Source organism: Ischnura elegans, chromosome 1 (genome assembly GCF_921293095.1).
Source record: "Ischnura elegans chromosome 1, ioIscEleg1.1, whole genome shotgun sequence".
Lineage (NCBI taxonomy): Eukaryota > Metazoa > Arthropoda > Insecta > Odonata > Coenagrionidae > Ischnura > Ischnura elegans.
The window spans coordinates 133,140,566-133,163,906 of record NC_060246.1 but is presented as its reverse complement, the minus strand read 5'-3'; the positions used below and the strand labels follow the sequence as shown (position 1 = coordinate 133,163,906).

The 23,341-nt window shown below is 36.9% G+C and overlaps 1 protein-coding gene and 1 non-coding gene across 6 annotated transcripts in view; one reads left to right on the top strand and one right to left on the bottom strand.

Moving 5' to 3' along the window:
- The window catches only part of LOC124170324 (aminopeptidase N-like), a 299,534-nt gene that overhangs the window by 90,873 nt on the left and 185,320 nt on the right, over nucleotides 1–23,341 (top strand). The window lies entirely within an intron of this gene.
- On the bottom strand, nucleotides 13,743–13,841 carry Trnay-gua. The gene is given in 2 exon segments: nucleotides 13,743–13,781; nucleotides 13,800–13,841. It is a non-coding gene; the product is annotated as a tRNA-Tyr (tRNA).

Genomic DNA, 23,341 nt, shown 5'->3' with positions numbered 1-23,341 from the left:
AATTCCATTCCGTGGGCCACTTCGCGCTGCGAGGATTTGTAAAGGGGTTCCCAAGGTTTCACCCGGTATGAGCACGAGAGTCGTAGGTTAGTAGCCCAACGATTTATCCAATTGGCTGCCACGCTCTCCCGGTGTTTCATGTTTTCCAATATCTACCACCTTGATAACCTGATATGTAATTCTTATAAGATGGATTATTTTAACACTCTTCCCGCTCTCTACTCCTTCAAAATTTGCGTTTATCAGGTCTTCATGTCTCATGATGTTACCAATTTAGTTGTCCCGCATGAATCTTTCATCAATAAGCTTCTATTGTCTCCAACTCTCCCTATGGCCTCTTCATCAGACTGTCGATCCTTTTGATCGTCATCAAATACTATGGAAAATGGTTTCATGATTCCATATGAAGTTATTTAACCATTACTTACGTCGAGCTGAAACTTTCATAATCTTTGGTTTCATACTGTAAAGTTTGATATTTGTGGTTATGTTTAATGAATACTTTTATTTATTTGATGCTTATGTTTAATGAATACGAATGGAATGTTGCCACGGAGTTGTTGAGATAGCTGAGAGGCAGGCAAAAAAAAGTACTTGAGGGAGGGAGACGAGAAAAAAAAGTTGTAGTTAGAGAAGAATAAAGAAGTGTTTGGAAGAAAGATGTTTAATGTTACAATGCATGCACATTCTAAAGACCTTAAATTCCGTTTACTTAGCTTTTATCTCAAATTGAATTTTAGGCAATAGAAATGTATACTCTAACACGTCAAAATATATACTTGTGGTACATTTTGATGACGCAGAAGCGAAGTAGCTTGTCAAGATGAAGTAGCTTGATTAGGGGAGGAAGCAATTTTTTCAATGATATACGGTGATATTTACTATCGGGAAGTGTTATGAGTTCTTACAGTTCAGCATGGTAGCTTATAAAAATACTTTTCGCCGACGCACGTTCCCTACAAGTCGAATGTCCACGTTCCCTACACGTAACTTGTCCAATCAAACCTAATTTTGGCCTATTCCGATCTACGTGTATATAGAATGATGTATTCGTTCGCATTTTTTTCGCATTCGCAGTTCCGAAAATCTTCCCACAATACGCTTGACGAATCCTAACTTCTTCGGGACTCTGCCACAAATATTCCTTATATGTTTTCCCCGCAATAGGTTCGAAGTTTCCCAGATGAAGCTTCGAAGTTCGAAGTTTCTCTTCATTTGTCACCTTTATGTTAACACCATCCACAGTTTATACAATGGGATAGTTGGGCGACCTCCGAAAGAAATTTACCGTAGAGAATTTGCTCATATTACTAAGTTCGAGTCCCCACTCTTTGCTTCACGCATGTACGCTGTTTCAATCCGTTGATAGAAATTCTAACTCCGAGTTATCACTAATTGCGCGATATTATAAGTAGTTACGGAAGTTAGTAGTTAGTTTAAGTAAGTAGTTAGATACAAAAATATTTAGGAAATGTTTACTGAGAGTGCAAAATGAAAAGCTTCCATAAAAATGGCACCTTATTCTGCAGTCGCATTTATTGTGAAAAAGAACGCTCAAGGTGACTGTGCAGAAGGCCGGCCCGTATTTTTCAGAATTGCGAAAAGTTATTGTTTCCTCGTCTCAAAATGATCCAAATGAGGTTAATATTCACGTGTTAAAATTTGGTTACTATATAATGACGGCAACCCGTGCCCCAAGGGCCCTAAGTACTGAGGACCTTCAATTGAGTTTTTTTGGGGCCGAAAACGTGCTATCCTTGTGTGAAACGTAAAAGTAAAGACCTTTTGGGCCGATTTTATGTTTGTTTTGACAATGCGCAGTAAATAAAAGCTAAGGTAAACATTAAAATCCCCCAAATTCAATATTATTACTTTAAATTGGGTACCTCCATCTCTGTGTGTGCATTTTCATAATACGACTAATGGATGCTTGGCGGGGGACGCGTTTCCATCGACTTGCAATCAGCTTTTAAAAGAAATTCATGGTTGTGGAAAAACATTTTATGAAACGTGTACATAAATGCAGGTGTGAAGTAGCAAATTATCCTAATGTTTCTTGCAAGTATAATCTTCCGAGTAGATTCTTAGTCTCGCATCTTGGTAGTCATCAGGCAAGCATTGCCGCGGCAATATATACTCAATATTGTCGATGAAGTCTTCACGGGAAATCAGCCGGGTCAAAATTGACACTGCTGCCAACGTTTCTATGGCCTTCTCTGCCATCGTCTTCAGGGCGAAAGACGTTTCATTCGCCCTAAAGACGATGGCAGAGAAGGCCATTAAAACGTAGGCAGCAATGTCAATCTTGACCCGGCTGATTTCCCGTGAAGACTTCATCAACAAGATTCACCGCGAAAGTACTAGATCCTTCATTATACTCAATATTATTAAAATTATCCTCAGTTATTATTATTATTATTATTATTACAGTTATCCCCGCGAGGATATTTGTTTAGCACACTCTTTTGAGAATATTATTAGTAGTGGTACAACGGTTCAAAAAAATGTTCCTAACTGGGGAGTGACGCGGGGACCACTAATGATTTTTGGCGAAATTTTAATGGAAGAAATTTGCCAGTTAAATTTTTATTAATAGATTTATTAAAATTATGATGCTTCTCCTTCTTCGTAATTTATTGTCGTGAATATGAGTTAACATAATCTAAAAGAAACTTCTGAAATAAATATAAATAAAGTGCATGAAAAAACGTTCTTGTCGTACTCAGCGAAGGCCCTTCACGTGGTATTGGATCTTGCTATTTAAATCTTCGTCGCGTGTGCGGAAGCCTACAATCGATCTACTCCATATTTAATCTGAGTAACTGCCTCACAGCATGGTAACAATGATAACAACAATAAAAATAATCCCTCAAAATGCTTGTGCCTTTGAAAGGTATAATTTGCATCCTCCGAGGCTTGAGAATTCTATCAGTTAAGGTCGCATCGGTCTTTTCATTTGTTTTGAAGCACGCAATTGTAATTCATTTATTTTATAGTTTGCGTCTCTGTCATTGGTTAAGCAGTAAAAATAACAATGGAAAAAAGTTTTTAAAAAAGCAGGCTAAATGACTCTCAACTGAAATAGGTCTGCTTTATAGCGCGTAATAGTCGTATCACTGCAATTGAGATGGAATTTTGCGAACGCGTGAAAATGGCAAACTAATTTGGTCGAAAGTACATTCTCATAAAAAATTTTGTAACCTGATTCACATAACTTTATCTCAATTTGAGTGACGTGAGGACTTTAGGAAAAAAATGCAAGCATTTACTCTGGCAATGTCATTCTAACGAATCGTGTGAGAGAGAGCTGATGTAATTGGATGTTGTGCGTCCCGGAAAAATTTATGGCCTTTAGGTGTTCTGGGATCATAAAAAGCTTTAGCGCACTCGCTGTTTGTGGGATGGGAGAGGGAAAATAGAAGCCGAGAGTGCGAGAGAAAGAGAGAGAGATGGGCGGGAGGGACGTCAGAGCAAATGAAAATGAAGCACTCGTTCCCGCGGTTTGCCCTGCATCGCTCCGTCATGCGGGCACATCATACACACACTGCTCTGGGCCTCAAGGTCGCAACTCCCCCTCGCCTTCGCTCGCTCTCCCTTCTAATGTTCTTGAGTAGTCTGCCAAGTACTTAGTTTCTCGACTCGGTAGGGAAAGCTTTGTCAAGGAAAGTTTCTTTCGGGCTCATTTCGGATATGTGAGGCCGAGTAGCCGCACATACATTAAAAGGTAAGGGTGAATTCCAAAGAAAATGGACCTAGTTACAGGCTGTAATGAAATTCTTGCAAAATACAGGTACCTATTTCAGTTTAAAAAATGGTACTCATTACCGTGTCAAGTAAAATTGCTCTTACTTATTATGAGAATTTTGTGGAAAATTGTTCTTTATGTCGAAAGTTTGGAATATTTTCGGAAAATAGTGAGTATACTCTAAGTATTAATGATATTTTTGACAATTTTGCGTAAAATTTTGTAAAACTAAACTGTAATGTGACTTTCACCGGTAACAAAGTCACTTTTAATTGTTTACTCCCAATCTCAATGCATTTTTGCAGTACACAACTAAAATTTCTTTGATACGGCATGCATATCCAACTATATGCAAACGTTTCCATTAACTTACGTGTTTAAAATAAATGCATGATATTGAAAAATCATCCTAAAAAACCTGTCGATAAATACAGGCGGTGTGAAGTTCCACATAAATATCTCTGCTCTTCCTCCCAATGATGCTAACAATAAGTAGAATCTGCCGAGTAGAAATTAAATTTCACATCTTGTTTGTCATTGGGAAATCATTGCCGCGGAGATTTCTATAGATCACCATTTTGAGATTGAGAGGACAATTAAGAGTAGTGGTACTATGGTTCAAGGAAGTTGTCCAAAATACTTATGCTCTCTGACTAAATTCGACTGCCTCCATTGCTCAATGCTATTCCGTGGCCACGCGTATGATGCAGGTTAATACATGGAAGCAGGGAATTTGCTTTGGTTAACGATTCAAGCTTTTCCAACAGAGACCATGATTAAAGAAAATATACCTTTACAAATACCGTGCTTCATCACCCTGTATAAAATAAATTGAAAGCTTGGTATATATTCTCGTTCTCCTTGCTTTTTCTCAAATTATTACAAAAACTTCCATGAGGGTAGCAACATCTTTGAAGGTGAATTCCGCAAATAATTTTTTCTTTAAAATATGAAATATTTCATAATTTTATAATTAACTTATACAGCGTTGACGAATCTTGTAATATTCGGCTTACATATAAATTGCAAAATAATGAATCATGATGCTCTCCGACTGTTTCATCTCCATGTGGGAGAATTGGGTGTGAATGCTATATGAGAGAGGCTTAGAATTCAATCATTCTAATCCTGGCAACGGTCGGCTTCTGCCCAAACATACATGAGGATTACGGAATTACTGATATTCACCGGTGTGTTCCCGCATGCAAATGCTGCCATCGTTTTATTCCTCAAGGATGAGGGCATGTCGATTCGGTGAGGTACCTAATTTTATCTGCGTTATCTCCCACGACCCACGCAATAGACGTGAGGCGGGTTGGTGAGATACCACCCTTATAAAGGGAAAAGGGGTGTTAATATACATATAGGTATCAGGTGACGTTATGAGTGCCATAGGTCCTTCTAAGTATTTACTATGGTCATGCATTGCTTGTGAACAGCTTTCAATCTGTCTCTTTAAAAATTTATATTTTGTTTTATCACTCAAAATAGGCGTGGAAAAAGATTAGTTTAAAATGAAACACTCAAATCATGTTCCATACAGGAATTCAATTGGTACTGTTAGCTACATTAGTGATAACAACAAGTATAACATTTACGAAGTGGAATTAGTTTTTTTCTGATCTATTTAGAAATTGTTTTTAGGTTTTGATTTAAGATTTGATAATTTATATTTCCCTAAAAAGGATCTTGAATTGCATTGGCTAATATCGAGGCAGCAGAATGCTTCGGCCAAATAACGCAATCGGTAGATAGGTGCTCTTCTTAATGTACAAAGACTTATGTACAAAGTATGAGATATTTTATTGAAATTATTTGTACCATTAAAATGACACTAAATAACTTGGGTTGAATCCACAATCAACCCAATTAGACTGTCCATATTGATTATGGAGTATAGTTATGAAAATTGGCTTTTTTTATTTGTCACTAAGATTGATTTAAACCAGGTGTTTCTTCTTATTATGAAGGGCAGTATTGGCTATGTTAATTGGTTATGTTGCTGAGTACATCGGAAATATTTTTTATGTCAAGCTTTTTCCATAAATTTGAAGCCCGTTTCCCCTGAATATATGTGTTTTGCTATACCCCTTTCTTATATTGTTATATTCGTTTCTAATTGTTATATTACTAGTCAGAGAGCATACTAAAAAAATAAGACTGTCTCAGTTGATACGAAATAATTGTTAAAGCTGCTGACTGACCGCGAACTACTAACATCATCCCAGGGTGAAGTTTAGGGAACGCCATCAAGTTAGATGTATCTTTACTTGCCAGTCATTTAAAACGTGCGATTCACCACGCTTGTTATTATCTTAATTTCTATTTTAAGTGAACTAACTTCAGTTCGTGCCAATTTGCTATGCTCATATTTATCTTCATTTCTCTTTAAAGTAATGTATATGATCATTATAAAGTAATATTATGTATCACTTCAAAAGCAAAAAATTGTAATGAATGCGCTTTCATAGGCATCGTTCAAATTCACAAGAATTGGCATGAGAAAAAATTCCCCTGGGCCAGTATTCGAACCAATGGCTTTGGATTATCCGGGAAATTTGCATTGTAAAAACCGTTAAAAGCTTACTCATTTCACGTTTTTAATTTTAATACGATTTTGATGGTTCATACGAAATATTTAGTTCAATGTGTAGGATTAATATTTTAGTACGGCCGCGTGAGCTGAAAAACACGGATGATCTTTTATATTTTTCCAATTAAAAAATAGTGTAGTTTCATGACGTTATAGCTATATCGAAAAATTCAAATTTCACCATTAAATAAAATACTCTATTGAGTCAATGGAAATTGGAGAAGAACACTTATGCATGCAGATTGCCTGTCCACTGCGTAATTTCCTTTTAAGTACAAAATTTGATTTTAAACAAAAAAAAATTATTTTAAATAAGTAAAAAAAAATTGATAGCGAGCAATTTCGAAATATCACTTTACCACTGACTGTTCAATTTTCCCTAAAACATTTTTCCATGTACGCTCTCATTCCATTCAGTACAACCTCATTTGCTCCCTCTTTTTACCAGTAAAACTGAGTAAAAATTATCGCAAGCAGGAATGTACGCAGAGCTGTTACTTTTTTGATAATTTCCAAAATGAAGTGTCATATTTAATGTAATGGCGTAGTTGTACGTCATTTTTAGAAGATGAATAATGCGAGTTAAACTTCAAAATAAAAAGCAAATTCACATTACCTACGCTTTTCACAATTTTCAATGGTAAAACTGGGTGAATTTAATATCAAACTACGAATAAATAGGACGCATAAGTGGTACTTGAGGAATTGCTTGATATTTCCTCCGCAGATTGCTCCTATGTTACATAATAGCGTAGTTATTCGTTGTTTGAGGGTAGATAAATAATGGTGGCTCCACTTTAAATTTTAAAAAAATTGGAGGATAATAGGCATTAGGTGCATGTGCTTAAAAAAAACAAATGAGGCTTGGATTGAAAAAAAATATTGAATTCAAATCAGAACCAGCGTCAAGTGAGCCCATATTTCTCTCGAGCTGCAATCAACCGCTCTCGCCATAGAACATCCCAACGGAGCTGGTTTGCGAGTGCGAATACAGTGGAGGAAACTTTATCGAGCGGAGCAGATTATGAAAAAATAAAGAGGCTGAGTGGCCCTATTTACCTTTTTTTCCACTCTCTCGCCCCGAGAAGTCGCGTAAAAAAAACGACGACATTATGCCACGAACAATATACCTCCACGGTTAGGCCTCTTCCGCGCGTCTACTGTTTCTTGTTGCTGAAGCAAAAAAGTAACTTCTATTCAACGCAGACCAACGGTGACAGGAGGTATGATATGAATATTCACTTCTCCAAGAATCACGAGCGAATGCTACTTTAACTCACAATGCGTTCCAGTGCGATTCCCGCCAACAATACTCTCTTTTTGAATCGTTTCTGTTTTCCTTTAATTTCTCAAGGGAGATGTGTAAAAATACACGCCATGAATAGACAGATCGCTTAAAAGCTATTTAAGTCAAAGATCGCTTTTTGATGCTTAATTTAGGTGACTGCAGCGAGATTTTCATGAAAGAGAAGCACCTAAAGCGGACTATAAATACGGAATAATCTCACTTTTCATGAAAAACTCGCCTTCATTGACGTGTTGTAATATAAAGTTCTTACATTCTAACAGTAAAATTCATCATCATTTCATATCATGAGCTATCATATTTCAGTTTTTTAAATGGAATTTAAACTTTTCCATCCCCTGCATGATATTATATCCTTTTAATGATTATTCTGCTAATTTTTAAGAGAAATTAAGATAAATACGAGCGTATCGAATCAAAAAAACTTATAACTGGCTATTAATAAACACAGCTCCGACGTGATGGTATTCGCAAAACTTGATGCAAGTTTAATGTTACTGGTTCGCGGTAATACAGATATAACTTTTAGCTAAAATCAACTGAGACCCTATTATTATTTGGTATACTATCTGACTAGCACTATAATTGTTATAAAGGGATTAACCAATATACATTTATGTATGGGACACGAGCGTCAAAATGATAAAATTGAATCAGGGCCTAAAATATGATTTACAATGTACTAAGCAGCATAACCAATTCGCATAGCCGCAGAAGTGCATTTCATAATAAGAGTAAAAATCTTGTATGAATCCAAACTAAATTACCTTCTGATAAGTCGACCCAGATTTCGTAACTACATACCTTTATTAAAATGGATAACTTAACCCGTTCACTTGCGGAATCAATCGAAGTTTTCTTGGGCCATTTTAATGATGGGTACAAACAATTTTAACAAAACGCCACATGCATTTCGCTAGGCATTTTAAGTTAGTAAATACACATATTTACAGATTACATTTTTTGGCAGCACCTTTCGGCAGTCTTGATATTAACCTGATGCCATTGATAATCCTTTGCATTTCTTAAAGGGGAAATATAAATGATCAAATGCTAAACCAGGAAAAAATACCACCTTAATTTTCGTTATCGCTGATGGAGCTAACATTAAAACAGAGCATTTGAGTTTCAGCACAGACGGGTGACATGATTTGTATTTTTAATTACATATTATTTTTTTAGACCCATTTTAAGTGATAAAACCAATGTAAGTTTTAAATAGATGGTTTGAAATATCAGAGTTTTTCGCAAATAATTCATGACCATTGTAAATACGGTGCAGGATATAAGGCACTCATAAAACCTCTTGATATGTTCACACTCCTTTTCCCTTAATAAGGGTGGTATCTCAACAACCCGTCTCACGTCTATATCGTTGGTCGTGAGAGAGTATGCAGATAAAATTAGGTATCTCACCGAATCGACGTACCCTCATCCTTGAGGAATACAACGATGGAATTAATTTGCATAATGGAACACGCCGCAGATTATCAGTAATTCTGTGGCCTCATGTTTGTTTGGGGAGAACCCCACGAGAGCCAGGATTAGAATGATTGAATTCTAATCTTCTCTCATATTACGTTCAAACCCAATTCTCCTCCATGCAAATGAAACAGGTGGGGAGCATCATGAATTTATTCATTCAGCAATTTATATATTTCTATTGCAGGCAGGTATAAAAAAGTTTTTGAAATAATTCAAGAAAAAGCAAGGAGAACGAGAAAATTTTCAAAGCTTTGAATTCCTTTTTTACATTGCGCTGAAACGCGGCATTTAAAAAGGTGTGTTCACCTTAAAAATTATTCTTAATTGAAAATATTGGAAATTGAACCAAAATATATGTTACCTTGCCTCATGCGCGTGGCCAAAGAATTACATAAAGCCATAAAGGAAGTCAAATTTCGTCAAAGAACACTTAAAGCGGACTATAGGTACGGAATAATCTCGTTCAATTTATTAGGCAATTTCTCTCCCCGTGCTCAACATTTTGTAGGTAATACTAACAACATAGCACATGAAAACGCACGAAACATTTTGAAAAGATGTGATATGCTTAAATCCCGATGCTGGCCTTTAATTATTAGCATTAATCCAATATATTCCCCAGGTTTATGTAATTTTCGGACCAGCAATTTATTAATTTTCCACTGCTGATTGGAAATTGATTTAAAAATTCGGTACACCCTCATTTTACTGGTTATAGCCGTTAAAACACCCGTCGAAAGTTCGTTTGATAAATGAATAGTGAGCATTATTTCATCTTAATCACGAATGTTTTCGTATACTCTCGTTTTTTATGCTAAAAAAATCGATATTCATCTCGGCTCATTACTCGATCATAGAATTCCTTAAGAGGTGAATCGTTGTTTCCTCCGATTTTAAAAAATAATTTTAATTAGCATGTAAAAAACTCTGGAGCAAATATTAATGCTGCAAGTGATTAAATTATCTTTGGCATAAAGGTCCGTGCGGGTCATGGAGGTGCAGCTCATGTTGTGAAGATTTAACCATATTTCAATTTTTTAAATGAATAAATTCTTTTCATCTAAAATTTTATCTGCGCTATATGAAGAAGCAAAGGATTTAAAATATCAGCTTTTTTGGTCAACTACAATTGATACCTACTCTTTTATTGTACATCCTTAAAACCAGTTAATGCCTGCTTCCCATCGCTTTTTCATCAGAATGCGCATGTGACCTCGCCTATGAGAATTCGCTTTGCCAGCGCCAATGAGTATTATGAACTTTTATGAAATTATATTTTCACTCGAGTCAAAAAATAATTACATAATTTTCTAATTTTATTTTGGTCCCAAATTTGAAAATGATAGAATAATAAATGAAGTGTCCCAATACCATCTTTAGTAATTTAAAAGCGTTATTTTTTGTTTGGAAGAGTAAAACGTTTTATTAGTGTATTTAGGCATTGCATTTTATGATCATAAATTACTCGACTGTATTTTTAGCTGGACTCACGCAGTTAACCGATATTTTTCCATTTATAGAAGGTTATCTCTGAAATTTTCCGAGAAGATATTCTATTTGCTTTTTCTTTATTTATTTAATGTAGATTTTGGGGGAGGAATCCTTATCGCTGGTGCTAAATACGCATTAATTTTGACACAATTCATCAAAGGAAGTAATATTTTTTTGTCGTGTGGATGTATTTTTTCTGGCATCCACTTGTCCATAACTTCATTTACCGTCAATTAGATTATTGGTTATCCCTCAGCCATTGTATATCAAATCTTTACATTTTAATGAATAGCCGAGGAATAACTCAGAGGTTCACTTTTTGAATTCCAGCGATGACTAATTGTAAGTTTAATAGTACACCTATAAATTGAAAGGAACAAATGAGAGTAACATATATCAGGGGTTGTGTGTAGATCTCTACCCTCATTGTGAGTCAGGTTATTAAATGAATCGCTTTAAACTTAATTTGGACTTAAGTGCATTGCCGGCTTAAAATATGTTCTCTTTGCGCATTTTCAACTTCAATATTCTTTTTACATTTCCTTAATTTGGAACTCAATTTCAAAACTTTTTTTTAAAGAAAGCATACTTATTTTATTAGAGAATTTCCCAGTCGTGTATGCAAGTGTGTACCTCCATAGCAATCTCTAAAATAATTTAGCCCGAAATCTCTTTACGGCAAATTAGATTTTCTGCGGCTGGAATTTGCTTCAAGGATGCTAAAACTGAGGGTTTGGCAGACAACTTCGTTACCAATTACTGGGGAGCGAGTCGCCTGAAAAACTACCTTTGGATACAAGAGTAGGGGGTAGAGAATCCTTCAAAGTAATTCCCTGTTTACTTGCGTTACTTGTTTACATCACGTTGACAATAGTACATTGTACGACATTTAGGAGGACACAAGGAGCATACCATACTCTTCTTCTATTGAGACTTCGAAACTCGTTTGTATACTTTTAAAAAAATTGAATTTTTATGGTGAAAATTGGATATTTCAAGATTACGTTTTTTCTCGGCTAATTTTATGCTAATAGCGGGGTATATACTAGGCAGGGAATGGAAACCATTAATTCGAAAAATAACGGAAATAAGGAGACCACAATGCTCCCCGAATTTAACGTATATATAAGCGCAGGAAGGAAGGCCAGCTATTCTTTATTTCTCTGAGGACGATAGAGGAGTGTTTGTTCCATTGAAACGTCAGCCAAAAACATTCATACTCGGCTAGAACCCAGAGAATTATTGATTAATAAGGGATAATTAATAAGCCTCCATTACATATTCTCGTATGTATCGATTAGCACATATTTTGTGTTGGAATATATGACGGATATCCCACAAAAACCGCTCGATGACAGCATATCACAAAAAATAACGATATTGCGTTCAAACGAAAGTAGCAAGACTATTTAATTATTTCAATTAAATTAATAATTTCGAAAAGATTTTATTTTTCACGTAATGGATGGCGTGGGATGAGCCTCGCACGATCAAACACTCATCAAATTAATTTCTGCTGAAGTGAATGCTTGGGACTCATTGGAATCCCTTTTTTTAAGCCGTGACCTCGAAAATGACCCTTTTACTGACCACTATTTGCGGATTCTCGATGGTGAATGCGCACGCGTTATCTTTTTTTAGTTCTCCTTGTCACGCGCAGTAAAATCTTTCAATTTTGGATATGATTTCGAAATTCCTCACTATCTGATTGTAGGTACTGAATTTATCTGTTGGATGAATTTAGATAAAATTTAAGCCACATTGATTTATGTACTGTTCCAAGTAATATTCATTGCATTTTTTGCGTGTGTCGTGTATTGCTTCTGCACAGTCCGACTAGAAAATCGGGGACTTGTTGAATTGCCGTTCTCCCGAGCGTATCAATTAACCTCAGTAATTTTTCAGGGTTTTACTTTTCCTTTATTAATTGAACGAGAGGGTTGCCAGTTGATTATTTATCTAGAATTATCTTTGAATCTTTAAATGCTTTTCTCGGAAATCTTCTAAATTGGTAATTAGTTTCACTCCTGGTTTTACCACTATTAAGCTATCAGATTATTTTTGCTGAATCCACATTTACACCAGTAAATTTACCAATTATTTTCTGATCCTGGTGGAAAATAAAGCGATTAAGTGCTATTATTTAATCATTGTTACATCATAGATCACGATGAATGCATAATATCTAAAAATTATTATTATTATTATTAATATATATTCCAATTTTATTTGATAGCAGTGATAATAGCATAAGGTATTGATTATGTGCAAAACCTTGTGTTAATAATGCAGTCATAGACCCCTTATTTCTTAAAAATTATTCTCTTCTTCTAAACATAATTTTTCTATGCTGAAAAACATTTAATGGAAACAATCCAAGCCTTGTTTTTACTGAGTAGCGATGCCCTCAGGTATATGATTGAATGTTATCGGACGAATAAGTTACAAAAAAATGCTAGAGAGTCATTTTCATCGGCTGCACACATCCCATTTTTCATAAAGTTAGCGTTTTTAGATTGATAAATAGCAATTTTATATTGATAAGTTAATTGAAAATTGTGGGCGGTTTAATATATTGCGTAACTTGAAAAATTCTCTTTAAAACACTTTTTCCCCTGTAATATCCGAATAATAATGCCGAATAGTGATTACAATATGAAGGAATGATTTAATTCCTTATACTTGTAACCATTTTTTATTACCAAAAAAAGTAAACCAAGACATTTACCAACCATAATTTTGGTGGAAGAAATCCATGCATGCACCTCTAACTTTGAAGTTCTATGTTTGGAAATATTATTTTTATTCTGAAGACCTAACGCGAACGCTAGTGTACTTGCAGATTTATTTGAAATTATAATACCAATTGAAATTCTTAACCTCTAATTAGGTGTGATTTTGTAACTGTTTCTTTTGCAGTCAAATCTTTATTGATAGCTGTTCAAAAAAAAAAAAAAAAAAAAAAAAACAGAACTATGGCCTATATAATTTGATTATTGTGGTGACAAAAATTGCGGATGTTTATTTCATGATCGAACCACCTTGAAATTCACTGAAATTATCGCGCGAGCAGGTAGACTCCGATGTGAATTGATCAATTTCATCAGTTTAAAATTGGAAAAAACTCCTTCGGGCCGGATTTGAACCAGCGACCTATGGATGTCTGAGTTTCTTTCCTTCTACAGTCCACCGCTCTACCAACTGAGCTACGTTTAAAAAGCATTTATTGCTTACTTTGGCACAGTACAATATATAAAAATTTACATATTTACATATTTTTTAAATATGCTTTAAAATCACTTACAGTTATACAAATATTTAGAATAGTTATATGGCACACCTTTATACATGCATTTTTATAAATATTTATATAAAAAAGAGAGTGAAGATATACATAGGCAGCACTATATAATAAGAAAAAGAAAGAGAGAAATGAGCCAAAGCAGAGATCACTTACATTTTTTTTTAATTAAAAAACATTTTGCAACCACTCCTTCTGTTCCTTTGTAATATTTACAGTTTTGTTTAGAAATCTCACTTTTTCAATTAAACTATACCTGATGTCTCCTCTATAGTGTTTGCTAAAAACATAAGCAGCCACAAGTTCAGTTAAAATCTTTTTCTTCGTGCATGGGAAGAGTTGGAAATTCAATTTTAATAGATCCTCATCGTTAATTCTTCCCGTGCCGAAAGCATCGAATTCTTTATATATGTTTTTCAACGTTTGCCAAAATACATCGTGCTTTTCTTGACAACCAAGAACAGTGTGCGGTATGTCGTCATGCCTCCCACAATCCGGACACTCGTCCTCTGCTCGTAGACCTAGTCTCTTTCTCATGGCATTAGTCACCAGGCAGTCCGAACATATGCTGAACATTATGCCCGCCTCCCTCGCACCACTTCCCAGCCTGGAGTAATTTTCCCAGGTTCTGCTTGACCTTGTGTAAGGAGTCGCTTCCAGCTCCTCCTTTAGCACGCGCTCGTATATTTGTTTAGTGGACTGCAGAGTGTTGTTAAATGCATATTTGTCCCCGAAATTATTTGCTTCGTGCACGATTTTCTTAAAGTACCTCAGCCCCCTTGTTTTTTCCATGGAGTTAACCAATAAACGTTTTCTTTCGTTATCATCTGCGTGTAAGATCTTAGCGATATTTTTAATAGCTATTATCCGTGCCTTTATTGCTGTGTTGATTAGGTTTAGACCACCCAGTTTTGGGGGCGCGTATAGCCTTTTCCTTGCAACTTTTTGAAGGAAGCCGCTCCAAATAAATTTGTTCGTCATCTTTATAACGCTAGCGTTTACTCTTTCAGGCATTGGCCAGACGTGAGCCACATACCATAGGTTTGGGAATAGAACTTCGTTGAGTAGTTTTATTTTTGATGTAATCTGCGTGTTGTATTCCGCATAGCCAAATATGGTTTTCCGAATTTTTGCGGTTGCCATGTCCCAATTTTTATTAATGGTGGCGGCAAGGTCTTTCTCCCACCATAGCCCTAATATATTTTGGCCATCGACTTTGTTCCAACCTTTTGTATCAGAAAACTCTATCCCTTTAACATGGATGAGAGCAGATTTGGACATGTTAATTCTCATGCCTATTGAGGTGTATTTTTCCATTATTCCACTTATTCTGTCTAGTTCTAAATTATTTTTTACAAAGACAGTGATATCATCGGCATATATACAGGATGCGTAACTTTTTCCACACCTCCTGATTCCGATGCTGTGTTTCAAGTCTATTATAAGTGGCTCCATTGCCAAAGAAAACAGCAACATAGACAACGGACACCCCTGTCGGACTGAGTTTTTAATCATAAAATGATCGGATAATTTGTTCCCTATTTTAATTTGAGATGTAATCTCATGATAAAGCGTTTTAATCATGCTTATAATTCCTTCTGGAAAATGTTTTTCTCTCATAATCTTAAAAATCCATTCTGTTCTGATGTTGTCAAAAGCCTTTTCTAGGTCAATAGTTAAAATATATAGTGAGTTTTCCTCTTCTGGCATGCTACTTAGAATAATGTCCCGGATTAAAATACAAGCGTCAATTGAGGATTTCCCTTCTCCCACTCCAAACTGATTCTCTAGGCCTGCGCCATTCATTATCATGGTCATTTTTTGGACGACAATATGGGCTAATATCTTATAGTCTGTATTTAACAGAGAGATTGGCCGAAATTCAGTAAGGTGCTTCGCGTTTCTCTTTTTGGGAACCAGTGTGATTAATGCATTTTTCATCCGCTCACACATTTCCCCATTTTTTAAGATGGCGTTAAAGACTGCACATAGAATAGGTTTCATTTGTTCCCAAAATGTGAGATAGAACTCATTAGGCAGACCGTCCTCCCCTGGAGCCTTTCCCTTTTTCAGCTTTAGCTTCACATCGTCTATTTCGTTTACTGTGATCGTTGCCTCGAAGCTCTTCGTGTTTTCGGGGTTGAGCTTGGGGAGGGGGGGGATAGGCGGCCCATCTCCGTCTTCCCATACCCCGTACTGATTATAAAGTCGACTGTAAAAGCTCGTCGCCTCCTCGAGCCGCTTTTCGGAGTCAACTAGCCCTCCCACTTCACCTCCACTCGCATTTTTGATTAATATCCGTATTTGTTCCAAAGTCAGAGCTTCTGATTCACTCGTATCGTACCCTCTCTCCCATTCCCTCGGGGCAAGCTTTTCCACCTCCCGTCTGTAAATTTCTTTTTTTAGTTCTTTAATTTCGAAATTTACACTGGGTGTCCTGCAATTTGAATCTATCAGCTGTTGAAGCACCTCTCTATAAAATGCTATTCCTTCATTTTTCTCTCTATAATAATCACTAGTTAGTTTTTTAAGTTTTTTTATAATACCTGCTTTAAATATCTGTTCCCACCAGGTTAAAATGTCTTTTTCGCTAAGAGCGTGGTTTGAGAGCCTTAATATTTCATATTCAACCTTTTTACAGAATGTTACATCTTTTAGTAAGTTGGTATTTACGCGCCAAATTTGTTCCTTCTTATTGTATGTCCTCTGTGTAACAAGGTCCAGTTTAATTTTAATGTGAATTGCGTGGTGATCTGAAATGGCAATAGGGGTCGTACTATATTGAATTAAATCATTTTTTAGTTTCTGTGATATAAATATGTAGTCGATTCTGGTTTTCGAGTGTGTACCTATTCTGGTAAATTGTAATCTGTTTTGAGCTGTATTTTTACCGGTGTCTATTGCGTCCATATTGCTGACTAGAATTTTAAATGTCTTGTTTATTGGGTATCGTATTTGCGTATTGTTTGCCGAGCTGTCCTCCCTCCTATATATAGCGTTGAAATCTCCCCCCATTATAGCCTTGTCCTTGAAAAGGCATGCGTAAGGCAGAATTTCGCTTGCCAGGAACTCTCGCATGTCCTTCCACATCCCACCTCCTGCAGGGGCATATACGTTAATAAAGTGCGTGTCCCCGATTTGCAGTGCAGTTATCCTCCCGGAGGCATGACGACGCACATTTGTTACCTCTAAAGACTTTTTAGTTAAAATTGCTGTACCTAGAGAGGAGCCATCAGTATTGCCAAATATACAATAATGTTTGCTCTGCCAAGCAGTCGATTCTTTGTATTCTTGGATGAAGATGACGTCTGCTTTTAGATCATTGTACATAAAATTCTTAATAACATTGATTTTTAAGTTATTCGTAATACTGGCCACATTCAGTGACGCCACCGTTATCTCTCGTTTACTTGGAGAGGTACTCATTGTTGTATTTGAAAAAAGTTCTTTCTAATGTTGGGGAAACAAATAGAAACCGTTTGCATGACAGCTTCGGTATTTAAAGAAAAATATTCAAGAGAAAAAATGTTCAAATTTATAAAGTAAGGAATGAAAGTAAAGTCTGGCCCTCGGCATGGTTCATATAAAACAACTCTGATTGTCAAAGCAAGGGTTATTTGACAATTTAAATGCATAGTTATAATCAAAGCAAAGCAAGAGCTATTTAAATTAATTAACGTTAGATTTACAAAGACTTTGGAGGAATTATTATCCATAATTTTTTATTTTTTTTTTAATTGGACGATTTTTTTATTCCTTTTTGTGCTCACCACCCTGGATTCTGATGCCTCGTTTTCTAAGCCTGTCATTCCACTTCTTTTTCTTTTTCTGTGTGAGGTCCTTCCCAAATAGTTTTTTCGCGACTGCGGCTGCAGTTCTATTCGTTTCGTCATCCTCTGAGGGGGTGAGGGCCGCGTTATCACTAGAGCCCATCTCCTCGTCGTCTCGCTGCGACCACAGCCTGCTTGGACCTGGTTGTGTAAGAAAGGAAGAAAACACTCCCTCCCCTCCCACCCCCCCAACGGCCGAGGACGTTTTTTCTTCTTCCAGCACTTTCATATTGTCATCACAACCTCCCTCCCTCAAATCCATGATTTCGGTCGAAACCACAGTGCCTGAGGCATTCATTAAAACATTTCCTCCCTCCCCTTCACTTATGATTTCCACAATTTTACTATCGGGTTTTCCCCCCTTCACTACAACATTTCTCTCCAACACTACTGCTTCTTCCGTGTCCGTCTCGGTTGAGGAAACAAGCACATTGCTGTCGTTGTTTATGCCGTTGGATATATTTTTCTTACGTTGCCTATTTCTCTTTTTCTCCTTTTTCTTCACTTCCACCCCCTCTGTTGCACTCACAGCACTTTCGCCGTTATTTTGCGAAACATTGCCCCCACTTTCAACCGATTTGGGCGTCTCCTCCGCCACTTGTACTACCCCCCCGTCTTCTACTGGGATGTCCATCCTCTCCTCGTCGTTCTCATCTTCTCCCCCCCCGCCAGAATTTTTAAGTGCATTAGCGTATGACGGTCCCGCCTTCGTTTTGGGGCACTGTAGCCTCAAATGATCTTCACTCCCGCATCTTGAGCACGTTAACTTTTGCCCGTCGTAATGAATGACAGCGCGTTCACCTTCAATACTAATGACACTTGGTATATTTTCAGTGAGGGACATCTTAACGGTCCTAGTGCCCGTCAAAGTGCCCTGGTGTAACCCATCGCCGGCCCACCTATTTTCCACATACGCGAATATTTTTCCATATTTGGACAATGCAGCTTCCACTTGCTCACGTGACACCTCGAAGGGTAGTTGACACACTTTAACGTACGTATATCTCTCGGAAATAGACTCGCACCACCAAGAGAACCTTTGGGGGCCCTTGGTCGGGAACTGGAATTTTTCACCCGCTTTCACCATAATCCTTTCGAAGGTAGTCTCTTGCTTGACTTTGACGAAGATCGACTTCCTTGCCGGACCCAGCCTGATTCCGTATATTTCCTCTGTCTTCAGCCCGAGGTCTCCACCGAGCAGTTGGTGGACCTCAAGGACTGATGGCGCCTCACTCACACTCTCTATGTTGACACGGAGAGTGTTCTTCTTCTCAACTGGCATTGTGACGGCTCGCTCTGCGTACACCGACACGAAACACTGTCCGCACACCCCTGGTACAGGGGTGCGAACCCACAAAAAAACAAAGCTTTTGCCTTCAACCGAAAGGCAAAGCACTCCACCGGGAACGCAAAAACCACGTTCCCGGCGATCAAGGGCTCGATCGCCGGGAAAAAAAACCTCGGTCGCTGACTCACAGATAGCTCCGAAACACGTCCACTCCGTCCGAGCTACCGAGGCGTTGAATGGGGGAGAGAAACTCATGATGTGGATTAAATCGAGCGACACGTGTTGGAAACGCTGAGGGAGAGTTTTCTTTTTTTAGTACCGCGTGTCTTGCAAGCATGATAGTTTCAGTGACTCGCGAATCGCACTCTGCAAGTGGTGAGGTTTTATCGTTTCCGCGAAATTGTAATTAGTCCGGCGATGTCGACCGCAGATCTTCTGAACACTGGTTACTTAGGTAAATTAAATCAAGGCAACATTTTTACTAAAATTAAAAATTTTTCTCGTGTTGTATGGAAAAACGTGGCCACTTTGAACAGTTCTATATATGCAGTAGGTGGCTATACTCATTTTACCGGTTTAATGGTTTAAAATAGGAAATGATCAGAGGATCTATAAGGCTTTATCTAAAGTTGGCGGCTTTCCTTCGTAGACTCACGATGAAGGAAAAGAAATTCGCTTTGCACCTTCCATACTGACACTTTAGACTAATGCTGGGAGAAAACGTTCATAGTATCCTGTGGACGTTTTTAAACGCCTAATAATAAACGTTTTCTTTTAAATTTTTCCCCTTTCCTGCATTTAAGTATCTCCTGAAAAGGCATGTCTTGTTAGCATTTGGTTTATATTATTCCCGAATAATACACACTGATGTGTTATCATTTCCAGGGAATTATTTTTTGCATGAAAATATTAATTTATAAAATGAGACATTATTATGAAAGATTTTTTTCAGGGTTTGTGATGTGATGGCAAAATTAACACTGCCAGAACGCACTTTCCTTAACTTTATAGAAGTGAAATATTACTGTGTGTTTTTATTACAAGTTATTATTTAAATTTTATAACAATTTTTGTTTTGGTTACGAATGTATGTATTGGAAGTTTTGGGGCAACAAAATTGGTGAAAATTGTTTCTTTGACTATTACGTCTTTTGTTAACCAGTGACGGAACGGCTCGGCGTTCCGGCATAATGACGCCACTGGATTTGTGTAAAATACCAAAACTTAATAATAATATCGTTTTCAAATCGGATAGAATTTCACCCTCCTAGAAAATTCACTTCCTTTTACGAGCAATTCCTGTTCGCAGTGCTATCGAGGTGTTCCCAAGGTCTGTGCCCTCTGCGTTCCTATTCCATTAGATTTTCATTTGGTCCCGCTGCAACAACACGCAGGTCGAATTTGCGATGCCATCCATTCCATCGGGTCACGTAGGCTTGGGACAAGGGAAACTTCGCAACTCCGAATAAAAGTATGTATGTATGTATGCGAGGGAGCAGCAGTGGGTTCACGTGAGCCTCCTAAGTGAAATGCAAGGCTTTTTTGAGAGCCTTGTCCTCGTCCGTGTGGAGGTGAGACGCGGGAGGAGAAGTTTCAAAACCCTCGCACACTCGTGAGGGGGGGACAAAGCAAGAGAGGTGGATTAAAAAAAACAAAAGAATTTTCTAGAATATCTCAAAGTCTCGTTGCGCTGCGTCCCCGACTGGAGACAAAATCGTATCAAACTCGCGTTGGCCCGAACTTACCCTCCGAAAAATTTCGCGGCGAAGAACTGCGCTCCTGTGCCGTGAAACTTGCTGGTTTTGAGAAACTTCATTCAAGTCGGAATATAGACCAGCAGTAAAATCGTGGATACTTGTTCATATTTCTTTGTTTTATTCTTTTTTTGACCTTCACATGCTAGGGTTTTTGTGTAAAATTATAGCAAGCCAAAGATTGGATTAAACTTGTGAGGGGAGCGAATTTTCTTTTTTCTTTAGTACGAAACCTTGCAAATTAATGTTTGAATTGATGGCTTTTGAAAAAGAACTGGCCTATTTTCCTTGCTGACTCCTCAATGATGACTTACGTCACGATATAGTAAGTAAAAATCACAAGCATTAGTTTGTGACCGACGCTGTTATTACTAATTTAAAAAAATGATAAAAATCTGTTATGGGTTAATGTATTCAAGTAAACTCAAATTATTAAAAAGCCTACTAATCCATTTGATCTAAATGATTTTAAGGCACCGTTCTTTAGGTTGGAAATCAAAATAAAAATGCAAAGAATTGGTAGTAACGAAGACAACTGATTTCCGCGAAACTTTGTGACTAATTTTTGAATTTGTATTTTTGAAAAAGGAACTAACTACATCTCTTTGCTGACTCCCCATTAATGTCTCAAGTTTCCCTTTATAAGCATCACTTAAAAGCTTTACTTTGTGATGACGCTGTTATTACTGATTTAAAAAATGATAAAAATATGATATGAATAAATGTATTCAAGGCACTTAAATTATTAAAATGTCCTATAAAATAACCCATTAAATCTAAATGATTTTAAGCCACCGTTACTTAGGTTGGAAATCAAAATTAAAATGATCATTTTTACGCGAAGAAGGATGAAGCGTGGAAAGAAGTTGATGATGAGAATGAATGATGAATGAGGCTGTCTCGGAGGCTATGGAGTAGATGTACGAGGAGTGTATGGCAGGTGGTGCCGGGATGATGAAGTATGCTCGAGAGTGAAGGTGATGTTTGGTAGGCGAGGATACAGGCGGAGGTGAATATGATTAGCATATTTCAACGTGGTTGAATTCGAAGTGGGAACTTGAGTTCGATCAGGTTATTACATTTATGTGGAATTTGGGCTTATGACCTTTCCTATCTGTGACGGTGTGTCGTGATTTATATAAAAAAATCATGTTCTTTTCCAAATTGAATCGAATACATTGTAAAATATTGAAATATTTTACTGAGATATTATTATTTCGTTGAAATAAGCTTCAGAAATATTTGTATCCTCCTATTTAAAAAAAAACTGCTATATATTCTGAGCAGATCAAATTAATTTGACCCAAATATTTTCGTTACAGATGTTGCAACGTGAGATATTGGCTTTTGTCGTTTTTTATTTGGCTTTCATTATTGGCTATCTTAGTGAGTTATCGATCAGCTATAAAGTCTATTGCAATATCTATTGCATGCTCAAAACACTTGGTATTTTGCAATGCAAATATTTTGGAGTAGACTCCTTGTTTCTATTCAAACGTAAAACTCGGTGACACCTTTCACCCTATATCTCCATTGAATTTGATCTGATTTTCTTTAATTCTCAGTATGAAGTGTAATGTCAATCTCTGCTGACAACTCGAAGTCTACGATACTAATAATTTCCTATAGCTATATTTTATCTATCAGAGCAGCTTCCCGTTCGGGCTCTACGAAGCTCATTTATACCCGGATCTCCCGATTAGGCGAATGATTTTTTCTTTGTAGAGTTTTCGCACTATTTGAGCATTGTGGGTGACTCCCGTTAAGTGAACAACATGGCTAGTCCCGGTATATTTAACGAAGTCAAGAGCGAACACGTCTAAGCGTTCAAATTTCGGGCTTTGTTCTTCCCAGCTGTGGCGCTGTGCACCCGATTCGGACTGTTTAACGCATCACATACTCAGTAGTTTATACCACCTTGCCCGGATGGTCCTCAAATTTTCTCTCGGTAGCTTAACTCGCTAAAGCACTCGATCGGCAATCGAGAGATCCGTGTTCGAAATCGGTAAAGGTGAATGATTTCTTCTCTGTGGATTTTTCGCACTCTACGAAGCTTGCATTGAAATCGGTTCTAGTAATAATTTTCGAGGGATGTCTGTTCAAATTATTACCTTGCGATGAAAAAAAATATTCATAGATTATTGTTAGCCCTCTTAGCATAGGGAAATAATTATTTTGATCTGCAAAACTCAAAACTAATTATTTTTTTTGCTTATCTTCCACGTTTTACTCAGTGAGAGATATTTTCATTTCTTAATTCTCTGACATAAAATACATCGTAGTTTTGACGGCTTCAGTGATTTATAAAATATTTAATCACTCAAAATTCGTAGATTTTAATATTTGTTGTGCATAAAGTTTGCACTTTTTTAAAAACCAGAAGGAAAATATTTTGTAATTCTCTATGCTTGGCTACAGCGTGAAGCGTATAGACATGGCACATGATAGAATATGGTTTCTGCTGAAATTGGAAAATATTAAATAATACGAATCAGGCAGGTGGAAATATCAGCCAGATTATTGTATCTCTGATTTTTATATTCTGGCC